Source organism: Papilio xuthus, unplaced genomic scaffold (assembly GCF_000836235.2).
Source record: "Papilio xuthus unplaced genomic scaffold, Pxut_1.1 DF825946.1, whole genome shotgun sequence".
In the NCBI taxonomy this organism is placed as follows: Eukaryota; Metazoa; Arthropoda; class Insecta; order Lepidoptera; family Papilionidae; genus Papilio; species Papilio xuthus.
In genome coordinates, this window is record NW_013532703.1 from 5,770,892 (window position 1) to 5,796,231 (window position 25,340).

The following is a 25,340-nucleotide window of genomic DNA, read 5'->3' on the forward strand; positions in this document are numbered from 1 at the left end:
ACAAAGCTTAGGTTTGACAGTTATTTATATTATTTTTTGTCTTGGCTCCTGTACTATGTTGTTTTATGGTTCAGGAGCCAATACCCATCTCTTGCATTAATTCTTTTTGTTTGACTTAAGAAAGAATTGAATATTTAACTGTGGAAGACGAAATTAAAAAGTATAGCGGGAGTAGAATATAATAATATATTGATGGAGAAAAATATAATAGTATAAGACCATTCCCTAGAAATTAAGTAAAGTCATTTTTATGTGTTCTATGTTACTTGGAGAAAGGGTTCAAGGCATTTCGGGCCATGCTCCTAGCACAGTGAACATTTGAATTCTGACTTTGAAAATTCTATGAGTCCATTGTCAAAGCAATAGGGATATCTTAAATATATTCATAGATCTGTGAGAAATAAAACTGGAACAAGGCCGTGAAACATACTTATTCTAGCTACCCTAATCACGTGACCTTGGTTGTAGATGTTTACATATAATAGTCTATTTTAATTAAAAATAACTATAACAATAGCGCAGTTAAGATAGAACAATCAAAGTGTGGGAGTCATTAATATTTGGAAGTGAATTTAACATCTGAATACAATTTTGAATGTTAAGTAACATTCTTAAAATCACACAGAAATGTTAATAGCCTTTACTTTACTTTTAAAGTTAAATCAATCATTCTTTTTTCATTTATGAACGAACGAATAGAATAACTGTTAATAATCTATAACATATTACTATCCCTTTCATTGTCGTAGAAAATAATAGAGATAATAAGCTTAATAAAAAATATTTCGATATTGGAATTCCTCGGACACACCATTAAATAGTCGATAGTCGTATCGTCATGGTTCTAAAAATAACGCAAAATGTACATAATGATGTAACAAATTTTATTACATCGTAAAATCTTTGCATGTAAATTGTTTATAGAATCAATTAATTGAATTGCGTTCTACAAATAAGACAAAGATAAGTCCTCTTTTCCTTCCCACCCTTTTTCTTATAAAGAAAGGATGGAAAGTGGTAGTGGACTTTCCGGATAAGAGGATGCATGGGAAGGGAAGATATTTTCTTTCTGTGCATCCTCTCCTCCGTCGATTAAAGGTAGGCAACGCATATGCAATTGCGTATGTCTATGGGCAACGGTCACTGCGCTATTTCAGCGATTTCAGGTGGCCGTTCGCTCGTTTGGCACCTTATGATATAAAAAAAAATATTACCATCCTTGTCATTCTCTGTGTAAAAGACAAAGATAACAATGTTTTGTGCCAGGATTTCGTTAGTTTTATGTTTAAATCATGATACTATGTAAATTCCAGTTAATATTTCAATGCGTTATTGCATTGTATGTTAAGTTAGTGGTTAAGTTTATGATAGCTCCTACCAAAGTCAAAATCCACTCAGTAAGTTAAATCAATTCGCTTTCAACTATTATAGTGAAATCGAAGTAATTTTACAAATATTTATACTGAGTTTTTGTACTTAGTTAAGTAAAACTAGTATTTAAATTCGTTATTTGTGTCACCGGTTAAGTTATTTATGTAAAAATGTAGTTAAAAAGTTTTTTTTATCATCTCGCTATACTAATTTATTAATTTATTTTTATTATTCCATTAAACTGGTCTAGTATAACAATCATTTGTGTATAAACCCTTAAAAAATATAATTCTATACTTAAATTTTTATCACAAAAACGTAAGGAATATATAAAACAAAACAACTTAAATCATACGTAATCTAATGACATTTATAAGAACATATAAGTTACTAAGTAACATATAAGTAGTTGCATAAACAGCTGTATAACGCAGGCTTCTAGAAAGTAATTATATAGTTATCATAACCGGATGTTGACGCGATTAGAGCCTTTAACCGAGTCAACGATTACAAACACTGAGCATATGGTCACCAATGTAAGAATTCTTGCGATTATACGAGTGAATGTATTTTCTAGAACATTCAGAAATTGTAAGCTATTTGTTATTATTTAATAGGTTCCCGCCAAATATGGAAATCGAATAAAAATATTGACATTTATATCAAAAACTGTCCATATGAAAGGTTTGCATACTCTTTGCTGAGTGCAGAATTACATATCCTAACTCTTTGGTGGATTAAACATTATACGAAAGAGGTGGCATAATGGCCACTCAGAATTTGTGCCTTTTAGGTTAATAAAAAGATAAATATGAAAAGTATAGAAAAAAACGTGCGGGAAGTGATACTTACGTACGAGATACTTTCAAACATACATCCATCTAAACATTCGCATTTATAATATTAGTAAGATTTCTTTAAGAAATCTGAGATTATTATGTTTGTATATATGTTAAATGAAAGCTTACTTTAACTTGGTACTTTGTTGATAATTGTTCGGTAAGTTTTCGACCATCTGTCACGTTGGTCATTTGCATATCCTCAGTGGACGGAGACGTCCGGGTGACGTCACGTGTATTGATGTAATGTACGCTTGGAATTTTCGTTGAATAACACGACCTGGTCTTTTATGATCGTATTATACAATAACACAATGGCACGGAAACTTAAAGCTCGGGTGTAAGCTAGAACATGAATTGAAAGTACGACATAGTTTTTAATTAGTAAAACCTGAAGCTATGAAGATACGTATTTTGCGAACTATAATGAAGTGAACTACAATTCAGCAGTGGAAATTCAAATGCAAGATCATATAATGTGCACTAGACCACCGTATGGCCTAGTCAATTTGGGTCAGGCTTTCATAAGTTATTACTGACCATTTAGAAAAAGAAGGAAAAGGAAAACAGAGAAATTAAATTGGGAATTTCTACAATTGTTAGAGAAATAGAGATAATATCTTGAAAAGCAAGCTTTTCATAGAATACTGTTGGCCGCTACTCCATCTTGTCGGAAATAAAACACTTAATAAGCTAGCTAAGCTAGCATATGTGTTCTTCTACACTATGTTCTACATCTGGGTAAAATTTTATCAAGATCCGTTGAGCCGTTCCTTGTAACAATCATTTATCCAACCATCTAAACATTTGCATTTATAATATTTGTAATATTTAAGAAATTGCAACGTAAAGTTATCTTCCATTATTTAAAAACTATAACTCGTTGTCAAGGTCACAAAACTTTCTAAAATTGTGTTCTAGATATCTGACATTTACTTGACATTTGATATTTTCTCTCATAATTTTAGATGTGTCAGCTTATGTTATAATCAATTAATCTAAGAACTTAGTAAAAAAGTGTCTTGACAGACAGACGGACGGACAACAAAGTGATACTATAAGGGTTCCGTTTTTCCTATGAGGTACGGAACCCTAAAAATAACATTAATTACAGTTCTTGTATATTTTAGTATTAAATATAGTAGTGTAATTAATTAAAAAAAAAGGAAACTCAATACTGTTTCCAAATTGTTTATGGCCATTTACAACTACAAAAAGGAGGAGGTTTTCAATTCGTCTGGATTTTGTTACTGCGTGTCTCCGCTCTCGATTGTCAGATTTTTTCACTAACATAACTTATAATCCAATAACTTATTTATTTAGATACAAAGTGATAAAATTATAAATAAATTGCATATAAATGAGTTATTTTTAGCTACATATAAAAAAATCTTTAACCAATAGAAATATCTCTACAATGTCTATCGTCAATACATAAGTCAAAAGTTGCAATAAAAACCTTGGTTATTTTGTAATATTATATGTTTATTTATATTTTATCAACATTTTTAAAGTAAATAATTGACCTTTCACGTAGTAAAGATTTACACCTAAGCATCTACATTACACAATGACCTTCTAAAGATGACTAAACGAAAAATACCGGACAAAATGGATAATCAAATAATTTCATGAATTCAATATTTATAGTATCACTAGCTGTTGCCCGCGACTCCATCCGTGCGGAATTAAAAATAACTTAATTAGTAGCCTATATGTTCTTCAATATTTTCTACATCTATGCCAAATTTCAGAGTAATCCACGCAGCTGTTCTGGAGATATCTTCTAATAAAAATCCATCCATACATACCGTATTTATAACACTAGTAAGATGTACTAGACTTACGTTATATACTAGTTTCCAAGTGACGGAAGAGGATTAATTGATCATCCTACATTTTTTTCATTTTAAAAAATATTTATAATATTCATTTAACAATATGATGGTAAGTATCGATGAAATATTTAAAAAGATTATAATTATAAAGTTCAATTAAAAATATGTAGCGATGTTTGTGATGTTAAGCCTCGTTTCCACTCTTCTGCAACTGTCTGTTAAGTTGAATGTTAAGTAGGATGACATTGACAGACGATAGTAATTAACGTCAATCAATGTTAAATATGACTTATTGATTGTAGCTGGGATTTACAAAGGATTGCATAATTTAATGATTATTCAATAGTTAGAAAAAAAAGATGGCAAATGATTAATTACTTTAAATAAACTAATGATGATGGTCTGGTCGTCATTTAGTTTTGTAATAGGAGTAAAATATAATCTTAATAGATTAAAAAAAATATTTTCTTATTTATCAATTGATTATTATTAATAAATAATGTTTTAAATTAAATTTGGCTTAATCAAGTAATATCATGTCACTTAAATTTATTTTTTTAACTTTAATATAATTGTTTATTACATCAGTTAAACGTTATTTTATAAATAATATAATGAAAGAAATTCTTGGATTCATTTCATATTAATTTATCAAAACTATACGTATTATTAACAAGTGGTCTGTTAAATAATTTTGGCGCCAACTACGAGCTTTTTCAAACTAAAGACATCAACGAACACCCAAAATTTTATCACAACTAAGTTAATAGTTTCTAACATTTTTAAACAATTTTTTATGCATTAAAATATATTTTTTCTAAAATAAATCATATAGATTTATCAAAATATACTTAAAAATAAATACTTTATTTAAAAAAAATATTAAAAACGTTTTAAAAAATATTCAAAATAGCCACTGAAAGAACACTATAAATAAAAATAGAAAAATAAAATAAACTCACAATTAAATCGGTAAAAAAACTGTCTCCGTAACCTCCGACCACTCCACAATGAAAAGCACAACACACTGAAACCGTCTCTGTATTGATGTCAATATTTAAAACATCGGATGACACAACGCCTCTCCGGTCAGTAACGAGTCACTTTGTTACCGGCGGTCTTCTCGCGCGCTTTTATACAAACATTTATGAAACGCACAGACTGACCTTTTGCGGTGACGTCTCTATCTCACACTATGCACTACGAGATAATGGCGCGAGTTTCACTTGATAACAATTATTTTGCTTAGACAAACAATTGAAACGATTCGATCTATTTTACAAACATAGCAACTCTACTAATATTGATGAAATTTTGCACAGATGTAGAACATAGTCTGCAAGAACATAGGCAACTAGTTAAGTTTTTTTTTTATTCAGCGTGGATGGATCGTTTAGGACAGTCAAATAATGGAACCTAAATATAACAATTTCAAAGCATCACTCACAAGATTACGCGATGATATTCTTCAAATCATTTTAAAATGATTTCCATTTTATGTGTAAACTAACATCCCTTGAACATAGTACTTAAGTGATATATCAAGTCAGATATATAATTTCTAATACCTTTAACTTATGTCTTATAAAAGGTGGTAAAATCGGTGGTAGGAGACCTTTTGAATGACTCATCAGATTTTGCTCTAAAGAAACAAATGTATCCGTAGTCCGGTTCGTAATAAAACAACAATATAGATAAATGAGTAATTCAAAAGTAAGGTTACCAAAATAAGCTCAGTATTCTTTAGAAGTTTTGAATTCATATGGGGAAGGCTTTGAGTAAGTAAAAAAACAATATCTTTACTAATTGCCTAACATATTAAATGTACTCATTTTAGTCTAGTTTAAACACTATGTTCACAAAAATACATTATATAGGATGTCTGGGTATGAGGTACACAACGGAGCACCATAGATTCCTTGGTCGAAAATATGACGATTTAACTCAACACACCTCTATCCAAAAGTTACTTAATTTAAACTTTAGACACCCTGTATAAGTAGACAAAGAAATAGTTACGAAAGAATGCCCCTAGTGACAGTTATTTTAACTAAATGTCGTATTATATTAAAATTTGCAATTTGCAGGTGGCGATTATGTTTTGTGTTTGTCGAAAATTATATTAAAAAATAATAAAAAACTAAACTTGTTTTGTATATTCATAAATATTTTTCTTTTATAATAAGAAACTAGTTATGAAATTTAAATGAAGCAGCGTACGTGACGTCATCAACGTTTCTTATTAAAAAAAATACAATTTTTTTATTAACAATATGGATTTATGAACGTCTTTTTTTATTCGCGAAAATATGATGCTAATATCAAAATATGTTATTGATATATAATATATCAAAAAACTTAATTGGATTTGTCATAGCGTGAATTAATTCATTGACTTAGCCCCTTCGTACACAACGAAACATCTTCAAAAGCAATATAGTATTGTTGCGTCGCAAGTATCAAGTTTCGCGGTCCATACGAAGAATCGTCGACGCTACTCTATACGGTCAGTACAGACAGCAAATATATGTCAACTGTATAGATTTGCTCTACCATCTTTAAAATCGGAGCGAATTTCACACGACGATCTATACAAACAGATTAAGTGCGACTTGTTTTATTGACCAAAATGTCGGCGACGCGTGACTGCGCTCATGTATGTTGTATGTCAGTAATGCGTAAGTTGGCTACAAAAATCTTGTGGTTTCAAAGCTTTAAGGTATATGTGTGTGGAGGGCCTTAATGCTTCTTACTACGTGATTTACAATATATTTCAAGTAAGCAATAAAATAATTTACCCGTTCCAATAGAATCAAATATGTTCTGATTGAAAATATTAAATATAAACAAAGGATTTTGTGATCAAAGTTTATTAAGTGTACAAACAATAACTTGGAAATGTGTTATCGTCATTCTAGAATGAAAAGCATATAAAGTTAAAAACAATTTGCGTCTGTATTGCTTTTAATTTATCATTAATTTCGTTACAATAGTTTTTAATGGCATATCTGTCCAGTTATAATTTTTATATGCTTTAAAAACAAACATACGTACTTAATTTAATTTTTAATGATTGAGAAAACGCTTTGGGTTTTTTGATCAGGACACCTTCGAATCCGGAATCGACAGTCGTAAATAGTAACTCTCATCGTTTTATGTACCCGTGGTCCTTGGATGAGGCATTAAGGATTTCCTCTGCCAGTTGGTTTACATTTATAAATGAAATGACCCGTCTTGACCGCGTAATTTGTAATTACCGTACAGGAAGCAGACTCGGGATGTGCAATATAACTTTTATTTAAGTCTTTAACTTTTATTTCTTACTAATATTATGAATGCGAAACTTTACATGGATTTATGTTTGTTAGAAAGTATCTTAAGAAAGGATGGATGGATGTCTCTGAAATTTGGCATAGATGTAGAACACTTAGGCTACTAATTAAGTTTTTTTTGTAATCTCGCCCAGACGGAGTCACTAGCGATAGCTAGTAAGTGATAATTAAGGAGTTAGTAATTTTTTTTTGGTAGCAAACACATATGAGACGACTCCCTACATGCTGTAAAACGACAGAGTTAGTGACTAATGAAAGTGCAACCTTATTCTCATATATCGGTAACGTATCTTACTAATATTATAAATGCGAATGTTCAAATGTATGTTACAAAATATCTCGAGAACGTCTGCATTGATTTTACTGAAATTTGGCATAGGTGAACATACCCTTTTTTTTCCAGAGAGGAATGCTTTATGCATACTCCGCGCCCGGGGGGACGCGGTAGTTATGTGGGATTCTCCTCTATAGCGGAGGCATACCCACTAAACCTCTCTGTTCCTCCAACGCATCGGGACGGGACCACGGGCACGCTTTCGCTCTCGTCCGCGAGGTGAACATATACCCTGGACGAACACATAGGTTATAAATTAAGTATTTTTGTAATGCCGCGCGGGTAAAGTCGCGGGCGACTTCTAGTTATAAATAAATGCGATTGATTGTAAATGCACTTTATCAGTTATGCTCCGGATATCAGTCTATTATGTATGTAATTTACGACCATAAATTGTTAAAGTGCAATATTTATTTATTATAATTAGATTAAATTTACAATCAACCAGGAAACTATTTATCAGAATGCCTAGAATAACTGAACCTATTACTACTATGAATGAATTAAATTCAACAAATTACTGGAACTCTTCATAGAACTGTGTACTACAATCTTTTTTGACAATGACAAACGAGCGGGCGGCCATCTGAAGTCGCTGAAATAGCGAAAACCGTTGCTCATAGACATACGCAATTGCAGATGCGTTTCCTCTACCTTTAATCGACAGAGGGATGCATAGAAACAGAATATTTGTCCTTCCCATACATCTCCTCATTCGGATAATCCACTTCTACTTTCCATCCTTTCCTTATAAGAAAGATGGTAGGAAGAGAAACTTAAAATTAGGCCTCCAAGGCGCAAAATTCCTATCTTTTCATTAGTATATTTTTCTGTGACATATCCAAAGAAGTTGTCATAAAGTCAATGAGTAATACAACCTCTTTGGTACAAGGTCTGATGACAAGAACCTATATTTATGTAATTGTAAACAGTCATATGGCAAAAATCGTAACAATAATCTGTAAGGAAAAACCCAACATCTTTCGAATCCAACATAAATATGATTTGTGACTAAGGTTTTGTTGTTTATCTAATATTGTGTTTATTTCTTAATAGTTAACTTGAAACGGATGTTGATACATCTTTGGAAATATACAAACAATTTGTAACATATTATATGTTTTTCTATTGATTACATTCTTCTATATTCCATTAGACTTATAGAGGTTAGTCCCATCAGATATAGACTACAAAACATGAGCCTACAATCCTTAAAGGTTTTTGGCTCGTTTCTGTCATTTACAGTGTGTTTTATTTTATCTTAACTTTTGTCAGCCTGATAAAAATAAATAGCACTACATATTTGTTACTAAGTACCTAAAAATTTGTGATAAAAAACTATTAAATTTAAGTAGTTAAAGATTTTTCTTGCAGAATCTAAAACAGTTCTTTATATAACTTATAATCTGTTATATATAAAACTAGCTATTGCTCGCAACTCTGTCCGCGCGATATAAAACATAATTAGTAACTTATGCCTTCTTCCAGACTATGTTCTATATGTATGCTAAATTTCATCGAGATCAGTTCAGCTGTTCTGAAGAAACCTTCTAACAAACATCCAAACAAACAATCATATTAATATTAGTAAGATTTTATAACATAAAGATGGTTCCTTAGTAATCGTATATAATTACTTTTCTTAGAATTGTCTTTGTTGTTACCAAGTTAGTCTACTAAGTAGGTATTAGTAATGACGGGTTTAAGCGAGCTATGTGGTCCGCCCACGTCACTAAAGGTCCGGGTTCGAAGGCGCCTGGCGATGATGGGTTACTATTTCGAAGTTAAGGTTCAAATACTTCAGTAAATTATGTTAATCCTTTGGAATATTTTAATAGTATTTGAACTTTGTATTTCAGTCTATCAATGAATGTTTTTAAATTTTACATACATTTGATATTAAAGATAGATTTACTTTTTAACGTACGTGGTATTAAATTGGTTGCGATATAGTACTTTAATTTCTTAGGAATGTAGTAGCCTATGTGTTCTGCCATACTATGTTCTACATCTATACCAAACATCAAGATCCGTTCAGCCGTTCTCTCCTGAACTACATTCTAACAAACATACATCAATATTGAAGGTCGGCACAGTATGTACTCCTCCATACATCTCTATCAGCCGTTATATATGAATCTACCCTCTTTCTACGCATATCCTCTTTCATGTTTATAATATTAGTAAGATTTAATAATACCGAATTAACTGATAATCGAATCTTAATCGTTAAAATACGCGTCTGCCTTCTACCTTGATTGTAGAACCGTTGATTACATTATTTGTTTGTTTACTCGGTACTACAAACGATATCCTTGTGAATGAGTGATAAATTGGAATGCATATGCATTGGTAATAGGTTCAATTCCAATGCGCACAACGTCTACTGATGTCACATACAAACTTTGTTCATTTCTGTGACGCATTCTCTGATAGTAATATTATTGGAATTTGTCCAGTACTTTGTTGGATATTACGTAATAATAAAATAGTTCATTTAAAGTTCAGTTGGCATTAGCTTTGTGTGCATTTTGCTATTGTTATCCCTTGCTTTGGACAATATTAGTGAGAATATTTTGGAGCGAATGACGCGCTTTTCGTTACCAAGTGCCAAATTGATTAGTAAGGGGACATAAACGTTGATATTTTTAAAGATGTTTTTTTTTTAAGTTTTTTTTTCATTTCCATAAAGGCCGGCAACGCATCTACAGTTCCTCTGGTGTTGCAGATGTCCATGGGTGTCGATGATCACCTCGGTGTTCCCGCCGCTCGTTTGCCTCCTTCTCTTATATAAAAAAAAGGTCTAATGCTAGCCGATATACCAATGTCGGTTTTTACCCGACTTTTCTTCCTAACACTTGGTGAACATTTTTTTTTAATTAATTCCGTGTGTATTATACGTAAAGTGTTTGAAATATGATAATGTCTTGATCTTCAGCTACAATAAGTAGGTTGTATATTCTTTATCAAAACAATTTTAAGGATAAAAGAAGTTTTTTCATCTAAGTTATCCTTTTAACACAATTTCTGATTGGTTAAGTTGTTAAAGTGTAAACTTAAATCGTTATCTTACTTATATTATAAATGCCAATGAATTAGCAGAACGGCTGCATTGATCTCGCTGTAAGGCATTAATGTAGAACATAATCTTGAAGAACACGTAAGCTACTAATTTAATTTTTAATAACGCTCAGACGGAGACGCGGGTGTCAGCTAGTTTATATAGATATTTAACATTGTTATTATTTATAAGAGAAATCGAGGTTTGATGACGATGTCCGGTAAGTGAATGACGTCATATTTCGTCATTAAATGCGTAATTGCTTTCATTTCACCTTCACGAATTTCCGAAATGAATCAACGAAGAACACGAGGTCGCGGTTATTGCAAATTAGATCATTGGCTATGTTATGTTGCTCACATTCGGTGATAGCTTAAACATTTTGGAGATCTGAACGCAGATTTGTGTGTGTGTGTGTGCGCGTGTGTGTGTGTGCGCGCGCGTGTGTGTGTGTGTGTGTGTGTGTGTTTACGATGTAATGTAATTAATTGTATATCATTAACTATAATTCATAATATATAAATTAAAACAAATATATTTATATATTAAGGTAAAGAGCATTGAAAGATAATCCTTTTTAAGAAAATTGGGTGAAATTAATATATGTTTTATTAAATACTAGCTGTCCTCCGCGACTTCGTCCGCGCGGAATTAAAAAAAAAACAGCGGTCGCAGCGTATTGTTATATAGCCTAAGCCTTCACCTATAAATGGACTATCCAAGAAAAAAAGTTTTTTTTTAAATCGGACCAGTAGTTCCTGAGATTAGCGCGTTTAAATAAAAATTCTGAATTTCGAAAAATAAGCAACCACAAGATATATATAAAACATTTTATATAAAATAAATTTTCGGTAAAGACATTGAAAGGGTTTTTATTTTACAATTTTAACCAAAAACACAATTATATCCAGATGTTTATCTAAAAATAAATTTAAAACGAACCAGGATACGTTTAAATCGTGAATATCCGGGATGCGATGCATCTGGCTCCGGCATTGACTACAGAAATAAATTCATCGAATTAACAACAAAATAACAAACAAAACGACATTAATATTAACAAATTAAATGAACAGTTATTTTTATAGTTTTGTTGCGACAAGTTTTTGCTACAATGGAATTATATAGATAGCTGTCGCCCGCGACTCCGTCCGCGCGAAATTAAAAATAAAATTAAAAAGCCTATGTGTCCTTTTAGACTAATCTACTTCTGTCATTTTCATCAAGATCCGTTGAGCCGTTACCGAGATACCTTCTAAAAACATCCATCCATCCAAACATTCGCATCTATAATAGTAGTAAGATTGTTTATAAGTTAGTTTTGGTGTTCAGGAAACATTGCCGATGAAATGGAGATGATATTTTGTTTAAAACATATATATTTTAGGTTAGGTTTTTTCTGAATTTATCTAACTTACTAATAATATAAATGCGAATGTTTGGATGTATGTTTGTTTAAAAATATCTGCAATACAACTGCATGAATCGCGCTGTTTGGCGTAGATGTAGAACATGGTCTAGAACACATAGGCTACTTATTAGATTTTTTACTTGCGCGGATTCACGGGCGACAGCTAGTAAATGTACAAATCAATGATGTAGGATTGTCATCATTTATTAATTAAACTTTAGCTTGTCTTTTTAATGGATTATGGCATAATTTCTTACATCACACATTTTTCGTATCAAATTACAAAGAAAACATCACTCGATTAGGTTAATGAGAGGAATATTTGCTTAATTTATGAGTTTCTTAACCCCAATTATTACAATAGCGTAGTTAGTTCTTGATGAACATCATCACTTCACTCAAAACATTGTAATCAGATCGTCGTCTTCAAGGAACAACGTCGAACAAGGATTTTGGTCACAGCAACCAACGATAAGCCTCATGTCGTCCAAGTCCACGTAGCAGAACAAACGTGATGCTGTCGACTATGATTTTTGGATTAAAACTATTAAAGAATATCACGAATAATGGGTTCACGGTACATGGCTATCAATCCAATAAACATGAAAGCCCGCCTTAAAGCCAGGTATACACCTTCAGTTTATTAAGCATTCGAATTAAAACTGTACAGTTAAAATCGAACGTGTGTAGGTGGCTTTAAGTGTCATCGTAATTCTGACGAGGCCAAAGCCACGGCGTTGACACCGGCTCGCCTTGCGATGCGTCTGCATTTTTGTCTGCAGGCCTTGCTGTAAACAACGCTATTGATTTTCCATTATAAAAACCTAGAACATTTGAAACTTATATCTTTGATTACAATCTTTAATGTTTACTTTTAACGCTAGAGAGCGGTTTGGGTAAGTTAACTAAACAACTGACGCGCATTTTACGGATAAAAAAGGAAAATTATAAATATTTTCTAAGTTTATTTTTTTATATTAAAAGCGAGCGAGAAAAGACAAACGAACAATCAGCCACCTGGATTCGTCCAACTAGCACTGTCCATGGATATGCGCAATTGCAGATAGGATACGCATAGAAAGACAATATTTCACCTTCCTACCCGTCTCCTGCAACTTCAAACCCACTTCCAATTCCCAGTCTTATAGGAAAAGAATAGGATAAGAAGAAAGACTATTAGTAAACTGTATGCGGAAATGCTTCCACTAGAGTGGAACAGATGTTGTGTTGTCGATTACTAATCCTACATATAAAATTCCTGGATGGCCTGCATTCCACAAAGGTGCGACTCTCCCACAATTTCTTGCCTCGCACAGCCGCGTTGTGGAACAGCCTGTATTCGGCGGTATTTCCAATCCAATACGACCTAGGGTCCTTCAAGAAGTGAGCATACCATTTCCTTAAAGGGCAACGTATCTGCAGTTCTTCTGACGTTGTGGATGTCCATGGGTGTCGTTGATTACCTCAGTGTACTCAATAGTTTGCCTTCTACTTTGATAAAAAAAAAATCGTAATGGCTGCCATGCATGGGACTTACTTTTTGTTTTTTTAGCGTCTTAGAATGGGTTAGGCGTAAATAAAGGATGTAATTATCTATAATTTTCATAACCGGACATACAAACAGCGAGGCAAGCGAGATGTCTATATATAATTAGGCCCATTTGTCTCGTGGTGTGAGGAATAACCCATTCAGTTATAAAATTGCATATTTATTATAATTTAAAGCAGTTTATACTGACAGATGTGAAATTACCCAGTATTATAAACAAATATAGTAAAAATAATATATTTTTATTACTTCTTAATGTATTAAGTTCTTACCTTTTAAGGTAAGTTTAAAAAGTGGGTTAAAACAAATGAATTTTGTACTTTTAGTTCACTAGTATCTAGTTTACTAATATTATAAAGAGGATAGATTTATCTGTTTGCCATGAATAGACTCCGAAACTACTGAACCGATTCGAAAAATCGCCGTTGAGAAGCTTTATTGAGATGCTAGATTTTTTTAATTCTACGCGAATGAAGTTGCTGGCATCTGCTAGTTAATAATTAAGTTTCATATACGTAGCTTTTATTTGTAAATTAAGCTGCACGTTGCAACGGTCCAAACCTTGTTTAAAAACATACCGCCATCTCTTTCATTCTATTTGGAAAAGAGATAAACAGTTGCATACATGTATAACAGTTGAATTTCATAGTGGCATAGCAACAACGCAATAATGTTTACGAAATGTGTTATTTTTAATATATATAAATCTTCTGTGAGTGTGTATGTCACTGAACTTCTCTCAAACGACTGGACCGCTTTTGATGAAATTTTTTGTGTGTGTTCAAGGGGATCTGGGAATGGTTTAGATTCACAATTTTGTCCGCTGGACAATGTTTTTTTTTAATAATTTTTAATTTATTAGTAGTTGTTGATTTTGGAATGTTTTACATTGAATCCGACAGATGGCGCTACCATCGCAGTGTCAAATTTTAAATAATATTCGAATTTTAATTTTAGTCTGTATAAAAAGTTTGAAATTTTCAAATTAAAGACGTTTAGACAGGACAACGTCTGTCGGGTCCGCTAGTTTTTAATATAAATTCGCAACATGGTGACACACGTATTGTAATAAGTTAATAAAGAACCAGTTTGATATGTAAACTTAATCTAACAAAATCATTTTGTGTCTGCAACATCTCGATATTGCGTCATTATTTGCTCTATATATATAAAGATTGTTATCAAAAACTATAAATAATTATTATATGATATTGGCAGTATAATTATAATAACAAAAGAAAAGAAAAGAAAAAAATAACCTCAAATATTTTACAATGACATATTGATATTTTTTAAAGAGAGAGCGAGATAACCGTATATGCCTTTGTTGCGTCTAAATGTAAAACTTTTTAATACAAGTCTTTTGTTTATAATTAATATTAGAATTAAACTAAATAATATCTACATATACATAAAAAAGTCGTGTTAGTTACACTATTTATAACTCAAGAACGGCTTTACCGATATGCCTGAAAATTGTTGAGGAGGTAGCTTAGAGTCAGAAGACGGACATAGGATACTATTTCTTCATTTTTTTTTCGAATTTATGCCTTGAAGAGCTGCTTTTTATTTAACTTACTTATATTATAAATGCGAATGTTTAGATGGATGTGAACTGGATGGATGGATGAGTGATTGAACGGCTGAACGGATCTCGATTAAATTTGGCATACGAACATAGTCTGAAAGGACACATAGTCTACATTAATTAAGTTTTTTTATATCCACGTGGACGGCGTCGCGGGCGACAGCTAGTTAATAATAAATAGGATATCTTTCTTAAACACGAAATCGATTGATGAAATGGTTCATCTTAACTGACCTTTGCGACATATAGGTCGTGATTTGAACATTAAAAATATATCACCTTGACTTATGGCACAGATTAAAAAGTTATCGATGAGAAAGTCACAGATGTAGAAGACCATAGACAAGACTCGTGACTCACGTTTATTTTATCTAATTTTATTTTTTAACACTTTATTTTTAAAAGATTTCTGTCACTAAATCTTGCGAAAATCTTCTTTATATATATAATTCTTCTGTGAGTGTGTATGTCACTGAACTTCTCTCAAACGACTGGACCGATTTTGATGAAATTTTTTGTGTGTGTTCAAGGGGATCTGGGAATGGTTTAGATTCACAATTTTGTCCGCTGGACAATGTTTTTTTGATTAATTTTTAATTTATTAGTAGTTGTTGATTTTGGAATGTTTTACATTGGATCCGACAGACGGCGTTACCATCGCAGTGTCAAATTTTCAAATTAAAGACGTGTAGACAGGACAACGTCTGTCGGGTCCGCTAGTATAAATAAATAATTCATAATACCAAGTGATTTGTATTGTTATTATGTAAAACTAAATGTATTTGATTTTTAAAATAATTTAATAAAATCCTTTAGCAAATAGTTAACATTTTAAAAAGATTTAGTCTTCATCTATAATAAACAAGACGGCTAAGTTCATTTTGAATATATTTTTTTTTTATTTAACAAAGTTTAAATAACAGTAAGAGGCAAGCCGATCAAGATATTTATGTATATTATCTTACGAATATTATGAATGCGAATGTTTAGATAGATGGATGGATGGATGGATGTTTGTTAGAAGGTATTTAAAAAGGCGACATGGTTCTTGTTGAAATTTGGCATAGATATAGAACATGATCTGGAAGAACCCACACAGACGGAGTCGGATACAAATCAAAAAATTTGACAGATATTTCAAAATGGCGACTGTAATGAGTCACTGAGATTCGCTTTTGTTAACACATATACACACAACTCTTCAAATATTTAACTTCCAAATAACGCAATATTCTCTTATTTCATAATACGTTACTTTTGAATCGGTTCTGTTGTTTGTTTCTGACATCTTTTATAAATTATTTGTTGTCTTTGACAAATGAGACGAGATGCATTGTAAGGAAAAATAATTAATTTATTACTTACATATAAATCAAAATGCGATTAGTGTGATTTAATATAGTTTTCGGATAAACAACAAACAAACAATTTTATTAAACTAAGCAGGATCTCTTCCTCTTGACTTTACTTTCTTTATTTCCCTTACCCTGGACAACCATTCCTTTTTCCATTTTATCGGGATCACAAGCAACGTTTATGGTTGACTCCTAATTAATAATTGCTAAAATAAGGTGAAGTCAGTAGAATGGAATCATCATCATCATCAGCTCATACGGCCCCACCGAGGAGCTCGGAGCGTACCCTAAACTAAGAGTGATTAGGCCATAGTCAACCATGCTGGCCAAGTGCTCGTTGGTAGAATGGAATAATATTTTTTTTTTCCTTTAAAATAATTCTTATTAAAAACTTAAACATGCTGTATAATAACCGAATGACACTTTAAATAAACTCTCCTTGAACCAGACTTCATACAGATACGTTAAAAAAAGATGGCGGACACTGATAAAAACAAATATGATGGCGCCGAGAACGCTCCATTTAGGTACAAGGTACCCTTTAACTGAATTTAATTGTCGTTTGACCTTTCGAAACGGTAACGAAACTTAAGTATATTAAACTAGCTTAATACCTCAGCTTTTTTCAAGTTTAAATTTTATTGATGAAATCGTGGGAATGTGTATTTCACGTACGTTAAAGGGCAAATATCCTCTTTCTGTGCGTCTCCTCCTCCCTCGATTAAAAGTAGGTAACGCATCTGTAATTGCACACGTCTAGGAGCAGCAGTGGCTTCGCCATTACGTCGAATTTAGATGGCCGCTCGGTCGTTTGCCACCTTATATTGTAAAACAGGGTCTTGACAGACAGACGACCGGACGACAAAGTGATCCTATAAGGTTTCCGTGATTTTCCTTTGAAGGTACAGAACCCTAAAAAGAAAATAGTTTATTTTAATTTCAGTATTTTACTTATCTATAATAATACTATCTGTCGCCTGCCACTCCGTCTGTGCGCAATTAAAAAAACAATAGGTAGCCTAAGTGTTCTTCCCTACTTCATCTATGCCAAATTTCACTGAGACCCGTTAAGCCGTTCTGGAGATACATTCCATCAAACATCCATCCGTCTAAACATTCATATTTATAATATAGGTATAAGTAAAAAGTAAGATTGAAAATTGGAAAAGTTTGAAAAGAATCTATTCGCGTTGTGACATTCACTTTCGTCGCATAAAACTAAGTTCCACGTAGATCTGCGTGCATGTTTAAAATAAATTTTATTTTTAAACGACAAGAATAAACAGACAGAAGATTAAGACGTATAGAAATATGTTGTCATATTGACGTGCGACCCTCTGGCAGGACCTTGGTTTGCGTTAGGTGAATCATTCGACCCAGTCTGCACGACCCAGTCTTTTTCCTTTCCTTTATCAGCCAGTAATTTCCTTTGTCTTTTTATTATAATTATTTCGTATATACGACACTACAAATCATGGATTACAAAACAACTTTCCAATTAGATTACTATTCACTAATTCTATTAGCAACTAGCAATCGCCCGCGACTCCGTCTGGCATTAAAAAAAATAAGCAGCCCATGTGTTCTTCCAGACTATGTTCTACACGTATGCCAAATTTCATCAAGATTCGTTAGGTCGTTCCGGAGGTACCCTCAAACAAACATCCATCTAAACATTCGCATTAATAATATTAGTATGATTAAGAATTTTTATTAGCGCTTCGTGACGTCAGGAGAGAAAATTCTTCGAATAGGTCATAGACATAGGAACAGATGTACAAAAGTTCTTGGATATATGTAAAGTATCACATTGCCTGATATATATGTGTGCGTGTGCGTTTGTGTTCGCGTGAGTGCGTGAGACACCTTACCACACGACAATATCAATATGATAAAAAAGAGAATGAATACCATACATTCTTTCGCTATTGATCCTAACATAACCTTTATAAGTAAGCTATATGTGTTACATTATTATATGTTACTCATCACATTTTTATATAAATTCCTTAACATACATATAACAGAGTTTTGTATCCGGGTCCTCAAGTAAAGCTTCGGGAAATTACGTTTCATTAAGAGTAATTATCTTCATAGTTAATAAGGGCGCGGTGTTGCCTTAAGAAGACATCGAATCCTGGCGGAATTTATATGCGTACACTAGCTTTTGCCCGCGGTTTCGTCCTCGCGGAATTAAAAAAGGCTTGTTAAGTAACATATGTCTTCTTTCAGACAGTGTTCTACATCTATGCCTGTCAGCGAGATACGTTACGCGGTTCTGGAGATACCTTGTAACAAAAATCTGTCCGTTCATCTAAACATTTATTAGATGAAGAAAGAAATTATTTTTTTATATCATAAGGTGGCAAACGAGCGAGCGGCCACCTGAAACCGCTGAAATAGCGAAGTGACCGTTGCCCGTAGACATAAGCAATTGCATATGCGTTGCCTACCTTTAATCGACGCAGGAGAGGATCTCATCCGGAAAATCCACTTCCACTTCCCATCCTCTCCTTATAAGAAAAAGGGTGGGAAGGGAAAGAAGACTAAATTAGGCCTCCGGGATGCACACTCATCAGACGAAACGCGGAATTGCTTCCACTTGACGCCTGTCTTCTGTGTGGTCGTGGTATTACACCGGGCGAGCCGGGCCAATTCGTGCGAAGATGTTAAAGCGGGCTCTACCACTGTTAAATATATGTTTTGTTTTGCTATATAAAAACTAAGCATGTGTAACTAGTAGGTTTGTTTCGGAATTGTTTGAATAAATTGTGAGGAAAAACTTAGAATATGTAAAATTAACTATGGGTTTCTGATACCAAAATCTCCGATTGAAAAATATTTATACAGATATTTTGGTCTCGGAAACTAACCAATCATTATAAAAAATCCCTACTGCTAATTTATCAAAGAGAATATTTTATTAACTAAGGTCGTCTGCCCATCCATAATTGATTAGGCTAATTATTTCACGCCTACATTTAAACATTTGTTCTGACTTGTGATTCATATTTAAATGAATGACACACAGACACACAGACATATGTACAAGGTTGAAACATTCCAAACGAAGGTCGGAAAGTGAAATTATCCAAATCACGATCGCATTTCGGAGAAGCTTCTGTATGTTAAGAAATAATATCAATATTACTACGACCCTGTGTATTCGTAAAGTAGTGCGAAGTTATGCAATGTTTGTTTTACAATTATATACTTTATATTATATACTTTACTAGCAATCGCCCGCGAATTCGTCCACGTGAAATTACGAAACAAAACATAATTAGTAGCCTATGTGTTCTTCAATCTAGATTCTATAAGTATGCCAAATTTTATTGAGATCTATTCAGCTGTTCTGGAGATACCTCCATACATCCATCCATCCAAACATTCGCATTCATAATATTAGTAAGATATGTTTGATATAACGGTGACATCGAACTGAAATAGATATATAAATGGTTGAACTAATATAGGCTTAGGAATGTCATTGACTTGTAAAAAAACATTGAAAATCGTATTTATAAAGAAGAAATCATAAAGTATAATATTTTCATCAACATTTTACCCAATTTTTGGCCTCTTTTTTCAGTACTTTAGTGAAAAAAAATATCTTATTCTAAAACTCCGTTTATTTTTACGACTTTAATAAGAAGGAGGTTCTTAATCCGTCTATTTGTTTATTTATAACTTCGTAACTGCGCTCCGATTTTAATAATTATTTTGCGAATATTTTAATCCATTTTTAAACGACTTAAAAAAGAATTCTTAATTCGACTGTATATTTTATTTTACTTCGTATTTTTTTTCCAATATTTGTATCCACGATAACAATAAACTGTTTGTTTTGTTTTTTTCTACTATAAAATCTATATAATTTCTTTAGTTTGGTTTGATAAATCTTTAGTTTATCAAGTGATTAACAATTAAGTAACGCTTCTTCTTCTTCTAATGCCTCTCTATTACTGGAGGTTGGCCGTCAGCTCAGCGAACCCTTTATTGTCCTGTGACAAACGAAAAAGTAGTTCAACGCTGGCAACAGCGGTCCATTCCTGGATGTTTCTGAGCCACGTCTTTCTCCTCCTTCCAACTCGTCTTCTGTCTGCGATTTTGCCCCTCATTATGAGTTGAAGAAGTTCATATTTTTCGTATCGCAAAACATGGCCCAAATATGCAACTTTTATCTTTTTGACGGTCTGCAATAATTCGCGTTTCTTGCCGACGTGCTAGAGGACCGGCACATTGGAAATCATCTCTGTCCAACTTATGCGTAGCATTCTACGCTATTCGTCTATTAACTGACGCATTAAATGTTAAATGTCGGAAGTAGTTAAACTCCAATTAAAATAGCAACACTGAACTAAAGCCCTTATCCCTCGAAATTACACAAATGAGATTATCCTACAGATTGTAGCAATAACAATTAGTAATTATAAAGTAAATTAAGTATTTATTAATGTAATTAAATGTAACACAATGGCTGCGAGTACAGTTTCGTAATATATTCAATTGTATGACTTCATTCAAACTCATACAATGTCATAGATGTCATTACAATCATTTTAATGTAACTCAATGCAACTCTCAGAGTTATTATGTGTACAATGAGGTATCCTATATCCTATATATCCTTAGTGTATACGAGAAATGTTCACTAATCGATGCTAATACGTGTCGCTCGAGACTGTCTGCGCGGAATTAAAAATAAAACTTAATTAGTAAGTAGCCTATGTATTCTTCCAGACTATGTTCTATATGTATGCAAAATATCAGCGAGATCCATTCAGCAGTTCTGGAGATACCTTCAAACAAACATCCATCCATCTAAACATTCGCATTTATAATATTAGTAAGAGCTTATCACCACCTCAAAGGCCGGCAACGCATCTGCGGTTCCTCTGGTATTGCTGATGTCCATGGGCGTCGTTGAACACCTCGGTGTTCCCGCTGCTCGTTTGCCCCCTTCTGTTATAAAAAAAAAAGATAGTAAGCTTATAAAGAGGAAACAAAAGCCTTTTCTTTGCGTTGAATAGGCTCGAAAACCACTGAATCAATTTGAAAAATTTAACTGGTGGAAAGATACGTTATCCCCGGTGACGTTATTTTTATTACTGGATTTTATTTTTAATTCTATAACTGTTAAACTTTTAAACATATCTAAATTATTTACCATAGATATGATTACTGTATAGAATAAATCATAGACTAAGTATATTTTTAATTCCACGCGGAAGTATTCGCGGGCGTTAGCTAGTCAATAATTAAACGTTACCTCCTTGAACAATGGATTACGAAAACTGTTTAACGAAAATATTTTAAGAATTCATCTTTCGTGTTTATAATTGTTAAAGATATCTTAGATATAATGATAAGGAACGCGCGCCACGAAACGTTTTTAATCCAAGTTATGTTACGAGTTTTGTTGCCTCGCTTTAATTAAATAATTGTTATAATTGTACGTAAATTATATTTTTTTTATGCGTAGATTATTTTCCGTGGCATTCCTAATTAATCATAACGGAAAATACAATAATTTGGTTATTTAAATGCGGGAAGAAGATAAGATAAAATCTTTATATAGCTCCTAGGAGCTATATAAAGATTTTATCTTATCTTCTGATCCAACCGAAGTAATCAAATCTTATGATCCAACCGAAGTAATCAAATCTAGATTTGATTACTTCGGTTGGATCAAAAGATTAGAATGTAAATAAAGAGATTCAAAGTATAGAGCGGGCATTCGAAATATTTTACAAAAACTTTTTTAATAATGATCACGTAAGACAAACTAGAGCGTCGGTGGCTCAGGGGTCAAGCACTTGATTTGCAATCTGCATGTCATGGGTTCGAATCCCGCCATGTACCAATGTGTTTTCCGATTTCCGATTTACATTTGTATATTAATCCGACGTATCAATTGTCACTTTAATTATTAAGTAAAAAAAAACAATTAATCGTCAATAAATAAGCAAGACAAAATTTCGTTTCAAAATGAATATTTTAACATATGTAAATTGTTAATATACGATTTACATATGTACATTTATCCGACGTTCTTACGGTGAAGGAAAACATCGTGATGCAACCTGCACATATCTGGGAAGAAATTCAAAGATATGTGTGAACTCAACCAACCCGCACTTAGCCAGCATGGTTGACTTTGGCCTAATCACCTTTAACTTAGGGTAGGCTCCGAGCCCCTAGGTATAGTGAGCTGATGATGAAGATAAACTAAAGTGCACTGGATGCGGGCGGCACAGGACCGGGCATTGTGGCAATCGACGGGGGAGCCCTACGTCCAGCAGTGGACAAATTTAGGCTGATGATGATGATGATGATGAAGACATAGTAAAATTATTACCTAGTGGTAACATATAAACGTTGAATGTCTTTAGCAGTTTCGAAAGCATACAAAATGAATCGATGGATGTTTGTTAGACGGTATCTCCGTAGCGGCTGCAGGGATCTCGCTGTTTGGCATAGATATAGAACATAGCCTGGAAGAACACATAGGCTATTAATTAAGTTTTTTTTTTATTTGCGCAGACGGAGTCGCGGTCCAAAGGCATTTTAAAACACATTTAAAACTTGACCTTGAAAATGCACGTGAACTTTCGCGTTGTATGAATCACAAGGCCGTTGCTAACAATAATGTCGGTAACCACGCATTTTGACAGTCATCTTATTAATATTATAAATGCGAATGTTGGGACGGATGGATGGATGTTTGTTAGAAGGTGTATCCAGAACGGCTGCACAGATCTAGATGATATTTGGCATAGATGTAGAACATAGTCTGGAAGAACACATAAACTACTAATTAAGTTTTGTTAAAATTCCATGCGGACGGAGTCGCAGGCGACAGTTAGCAATAACAGGAAAACGAGAAGTTAGAACGAATAGTATTTTTTAACAAGAAATATAACTTTGGTGATAACTTATATGTAAATTTAATATTAACATTTAATTTACAGTGAAAATAAAATCTTTAAAGGTAGTGGTAAAATCATATTAAAAGGCTAATTTCTACGAAATGTAGGCAAAGATTTCTGCGGTAATATTATAAAAAAACTTTTTCGGTTAAAAACCGCAACCAGTTTGATTCTAATTGCCATATCGTGTTTCAAAGTAATAACATTTTATTTTATTAACTTACAATAATGAATAAGCTTAAAATGATATGTAAATGTATGTATACTTGTCATATTCAACTTTTGCGACCCAAAGAACTATTCCTTGTCTTTATAAAGCACTACTTGTCGCGCGCGATTGCGTCCGCGCGCAAATAAAAACATAATTAAAAATTATTAGCCTATGTGTTCTTCCAGACAATATTTTTTATATCGTAAGGTGGCAAACGAGCGAGCGGCCACCTGAAATCGCTGCAAGCGATGTGACCCTTGCCCATAGACATACGCAATTGCATGCGTTGCCTACCTTTACCTATGTTCTACAAGCCAAGTTACAGCTAGATATATTCAGTTTATATATAACTGATAAACATAATTTAAATGAAAAAATATAGTGATATCTTTTCACTAAGTCAAGTTAAAGTAAGTAAAATGTTATGAAACAAAATAAATGCTTTTATAATAGGATTAACTACTGTAACGGATTTAATTCAATAAAGTTTGTGCATTGCGTTATGATGAATTGTAAGGTTTTATATATTTCACAATATTTTATTTTATTCGACCATATTTTTGAGTTGTCAGATATGAGTTACTGTAAATCGCGTAAGTAAAAGGTTAATGGATGATAATGTATCATGAGGGGTGTAGTGTATGCATAAACGTAGTGTTGTTTGTCTCGAGCGTACACGCCATAAGTACATGCCGGAGAAAGGGGACGTTTTTTTTTTTTTTTATATCATAAGGTGGCAAACGAGCGAGCGGCCACCTGAAATCGCTGAAATAGCGAAGTGACCGTTGCCCATAGACATACGCAATTGCATATGCGTTGCCTACCTTTAATCGACGGAGGAGAGGATGCACAGAAAGAAAATATTTTCCCTTTCCATGCATCCTCTCATCCGGAAAGTCCACTTCCACTTCCCATCCTTTCCTTATAAGAAAAGGGTGGGAAAAGAAAGAGGACTAAATTAGATCTCCGGGACGCACACTCATCAGACGAAACGCGGAATTGCTTCCACTTCACGCCTGTTTTCTGTGTGGTTGTGGTATTTCACCGGGCGAACCTGGCCAATTCGTGCGAAGATGTTAAAGCGGGTTCTACCACTCTTAAAAGTCAGTCGTCAGTTGATATCAGACCTTTGAGCCGGCAACTCGTGTCGGTACGTGAACGAGCCAAATATAGCGCAACAAATGCTACAAGGGGTATAAAATATAATCTGTTTTATACTACGTAATAAAATATTAATAATAAGCTAGGCAACGCATCTGCAATTGCGTATGTCTATGGGCAACGGTAGCTTCTCTATTTCAGCGATATTATGTGGCTGCTTGCTCGTTTGCCACCTTATAATATAAAAAAATCCCGACCAAGGCACATAGAAATAGCGCCATCTGTTGTATGCATTATCTTATACATAAAATTCTCGTGTCACAATTTTCGTTCCCATACTCCTCCGAAAAGGCTTGACCGATCCTCATGGAATTTTGTGAGCATATTGAGTAGGTCTGAGAATCGGCCAACATATATT

General features: G+C 33.2%; 1 protein-coding gene across 3 annotated transcripts in view; it reads right to left on the reverse strand.

Moving 5' to 3' along the window:
* LOC106124294 (uncharacterized) overlaps window positions 1-5,173 on the reverse strand; it is a 45,921-nt gene extending 40,748 nt beyond the window's left edge. For all 3 annotated transcript variants that reach the window (XM_013320792.1, XM_013320791.1, XM_013320790.1), the window contains exon 1: window positions 5,011-5,173. The gene's annotated coding sequence lies outside the window, so the exon portion shown is untranslated. The remainder of the gene's footprint in view (window positions 1-5,010) is intronic.
* Window positions 5,174-25,340: the final 20,167 nt, after the last annotated feature.